Here is a 4890-nt window from a genome sequence, read left to right as displayed (position 1 = left end):
TATCAAGTAAGGATTTTAGAGAAACGAATAGGCCTATATTTATACCAGGGACGCTAAGAATATCCATGTAAAATTTCAATACATTCAATTAATTAGTTTACGCAATCAAACATAGGTACTTTTGCATTTTAATGTTATTAGAATGTTCTGATTGAAACCATTGAATCCAACTCAACCACAGAACTAATCTTTGAACCATCATCTAATTTATTACCCTAAATACAATTCATATTGTAGGTCGCATATAAATACAAGACAAATCATTGTAATAGTTTTTCTACTTAATTTTACCGTGAAACTCCCTACATACATTGTACTGTAGGATTATAAATGTTGTTCAGCACAAGATGAAAATATAAAGCGGATATTGCCAGATCTATAGAACGCAATAACAGCTAAGATGATCCCATTTCCGCCGGAAGATGTGTGATTCCACGATAATAGAGATGGAGAAGCTTTATTCGGTTCTTCCATTCCAATCTTGTGACGGATTTGTTACACAGGGCTTATCGTATGAGGTGTGCTACATCGTATATAATACGATACATATTAAAGTGTGATTCTAAAATCCAGAGAAACCCCCGTAGATAACAAACTAGTGTGTTACCAGTGTGGATCGTTTATTCGATCTGAAGGCCGAACCCTGATTATGAGTTTTTGTAATGACATTTTAATCTGTCTAACTGCATTAAGACCATAATATTATCCTAATATAATCCTTTTTTGGCTAACACATTGCTAGACGAATAAAAATGTTAATTGGTCAGCATTTATACATTTTACTTCGTGAATCACATTTACATTTATAACTCAACATTTTAACATAGGCGCGATATAATTTAAGGTGATATTATGGAATTATCTATTACACAGTTATTATCAATGGAACGTTTATAAATTCATGGAAATTTTACTACTCTTTAGCCGGTATACCGCAATTCCATATTTTGTGCGAGGGACTTAAGGCTTGTAAAAATGTTCTTTAAACAGGCTTTTTTTCGTTTTCATAGTTCGTTTTCAATAGTTGGGTATAAGATATAATCTAGATACCCTCCACGCAAGAGGGGACATTACCATGTTTAAATGGTTAATAAAAGGTTTTTGGGTTTGAAATACCGACATGACTTTTACGCAAAGAAAACAACTCTAATATGCTCTTTAGTGCTTATTTTATCTGTGATTTTACATATTTTATAACCGAACTCAATATTAAAATTTGAATTTTAGGAAAGACCAAGGAGAGCTAGCTAGTACAGTAGACATGGTCTAAAATTTGGGTTTAAAAGGGATATATAGCTTCCATTTCACAGGCCGTACCTTTAATATCGCGTCATAGATATTTGTTTGTTTAGTCTAACATACAGAATTTACATATATCTCTCTTGTTTTACAACTCACTTTTTGTTTCAAACAACTCCCGAAAACTAATTAAAATCTTTGCACTCGTCTGCAGGCTAACAATCTTTTGAACAATAAACAAAGCAAATTATTCTGCCTGAGTTCCCACTTTATAAACTGTTATCATTGTGGATAATTGATCAGTTTTATGATACTTTGTACTCGACTAAATTCCAAAATTTAAGGTAATATAAAAGTGTCAAAAAAATCTTAATATTAGTTTTTATACAGAAAGAAATAGTAAAATACAGTGTTGGAGTTTTTTTACAATGGAAGGACTGTAAAAAAACTTTATTTTTCCGGATATTTGCCATAGTACAGTGAAACAAAACAAATCAGTAACACAACGTTTTGAGATCTGAAATCTGATATCTAACTCGGGTGAGTAAGTAACCTAACAAATTAACTACTATTTAAGTTAAATAAACACATCATACCAGAGTGTTGTGACACTCAAAAGTTAGGAATCACAATAACCTTGTTGTGTGACAACTTCAATACACACCAACTCTAAGATATTTTCGTTTCCTGAACAAGGACTACTTCTTCAAGTGTTATAATGTCATTCAAAACAAACCATCTCCCGGTCCTGCTGCTCTGTGGTATCTGAATGAATCATGGCATCCATGGGTTCTTCATTACCGTACAAGCTGTTGATGCAATTTCAACAACGATAACTGCACCAATGCCATCTTCTCTTGGGTCTAAAGCCAATCATTTGCATCTTCCAAGTTTACAATTTTAATCATCTAGTAGTCCAAACACTGAGACTAAAGTAGCAGAAACGAACAATAACGACACAACGTTTGTGTACTGCTGACACACGTTCTAACGATAAATAAGCAACATGATTCAAACACCGAAACAATAGTAACAGAAACCAGCAATAAGGACACAACGTTGATGTATTGACGTAGTGGTAACATACGTTCTGAAGATAAAATTTAAAAAAAACTAACCAAACTCAAAGACAAAAGTAGAAGAAACGACAAATAACGAGACGAAATGTACTGATGATACACGTTCTGACTATAAATAAACAACATGAACTAAACTCCAAGACAATGGTTGCAGAGACGAATAACAACTTTGATGTACTGCTGATACATGTTCTCCTATGACTGCCGTAATGTTTGTTTGTTGTATGTCCATGTTGTTTTATGTTGTGTATGTTTTTTTTTTACTTTTCAAGTTCAACGTAGAGCACTTTTAACTCTTTTTTGAACACCTTGTGATCTAATTTACGTTCAAAAACAAGGTACGCTCTGACAAGATATAGAACCATAGTTTAGTTTATTATAAAGTTCCTAGGATACAGAACATGAATTTGAACAAAATAGTTTTTATTTCCCTTTCACTAAATACGTGTTTGTAAAAAATACTGATCTAACCTATGGGAGTAGGTCTTTTAAAAATTTAGTATATACTTCTTTTTTATTTAGTATATCTCTTAAATTTAGTATAAATTTTAAAAATTGGAAAAATGTTAATAAATAATGGTGTAAACCACCTTTGGACGAAAATAACTTCATAAACTTGGCCCTGCTCAGGTTAAATGCAATATTGACTCCTATATACACTTAGGAGTCAAAGAGGCTTAGTTTGGCATTGTTTCCCACTAATAATTTCAAAAAAGGTAAATAAGTGAACGGCAACAATTTTTAATTTTTTTGCAGATTACATAACATTTGAACTGCAGGAGTAAGAAATCATAGGCGTGTACTTTCGAACAGATCCCACTGCGCAAACATTACTCAATGACGTATCTGGTGGCAGTGATTGAGTTTCCTTGTGGTGTATCATATTCAAATTGCATAAACAAAGAAAACTATTTTTGCTACAGTTGTTTTGATTACCATACTTCCTAAAATATTTAAACCTTAACAGAATGAATGTAGTAGCATGCTATTTAAATATTGTATACAATAATATTCCAAAATAATATACCTAAAACTCCAGTCTGTTCGCTTTTGTACGAGAAAGATTTTGCAGAAAGTGTTGGAGGAGGAAAGTCCAAAGGACGAGACGTTGTTGGCTGAGCGCTAGCGTAATGTGCCGACAAAATATTTCTTCTGGGTGTTTGTCCATGTGGCTCAGCGTTAAAGAAGTCTAACTTTCCGGAGGATTTTAAGAGATTGAATTGAGTTATGGACTTCATATTATTCATGTAATTTCATTTCGACGTATGCAATATTAAGTGTGTGTATGGTGTTGGTCCCTTTATGGAACTAAGTGATAGAATAGCCTAACTGGCCACGGATATCTCAAGAAAAATTATTAATTTTATAAATATATTTTTAATTTTACTTGACATTTCGAGTTTGGTGATGACGCATATACGTTCGTTTGGTTTGGTTGAGCTTCATCGAAGCGTGTAGATCAGGGAGGCACTCGAGAGCGAATTGAGTTATAGACTTGTCGTTATCCACGAATGTATTTCTGGAGAGACAGCGCTTATATTGGTGAGAATATTTATCTCTCTAAGGAATTTGTCTGGTTTAAACGTAGAGTAATTGTCAGCAGAAAATAAATCTATAGAACAGCTTAAAATTACGTACCTATAGCATCCAGAGATAAGTATATATACTTAAATCTTTAATTTATGTATTCACGATTATTCTTTTCCTTCGTACCATGTCCTTATTGAGTGATGAATGTGGTTGGATTGAAAGTAAGATGTAAATATGAAAGTAGGTAATCACGTGGTATTGTTGTTTACAAAACCCTGCATATTATTTCTACCTTTTGATCCTACAATAGATGTGAGTTTGAAGTATACACTCAGCACGTGGTATTGTTATTTACACAGCACAGCAATTTACTTCTGTATCTTGCTCCTACTATAGATGGCTTATATTTTTATGTATTTATTTTCGTAATATATCGCTAAAGTACCGTTTCGTTAATTTAAAATGTATTACTTACAACACAAACTAAACACTTCTTCAACGACACATATTGTTTAAATAAATAAAAAACTATGTTTAAATTGGTTTTGATTGTGGTCTCTCAGCGCTTCGGTGCCATATCCATGTAAAAACATAAGGCCGATATTTATAATAATTACTTTTCCTCCGGTATTCAGTTATAATACTAACCAGAGCACAATTTATTGTAGCAATTAACCAGTTCACAAAAGGATAAGAACTTAGGGGGAGGAAAGCGGCTTATACAAATTAAGGCTGGAAAGAATTTCCCCCACATGACAAGCTGCCTAATAGCTGCCGAGACCGGATTTGGTTACACATTTACTTTTTCCTTGTAACATACACATACACTGTAATTTATTTTGACGGTATCTGGTGACAAAAAAGGCATTAAATGCCTTTTAAATCTTTAACTTATGTATTCACGATTATTCTTTTCCTTCTTCCTATGAGTCGTAAGTCAAGTAATGTTATAATGATATTTCTTATTGGAGAACAATATTGTAGTACATAAATAACACAAATGTGAATAAGAGAACAACAAAACTTTTTCATTAGTCTGTGG

Source organism: Homalodisca vitripennis, unplaced genomic scaffold (genome assembly GCF_021130785.1).
Source record: "Homalodisca vitripennis isolate AUS2020 unplaced genomic scaffold, UT_GWSS_2.1 ScUCBcl_2286;HRSCAF=6877, whole genome shotgun sequence".
Taxonomy (NCBI): Eukaryota; Metazoa; Arthropoda; class Insecta; order Hemiptera; family Cicadellidae; genus Homalodisca; species Homalodisca vitripennis.
Note: the sequence above shows the minus strand (reverse complement) of the source record.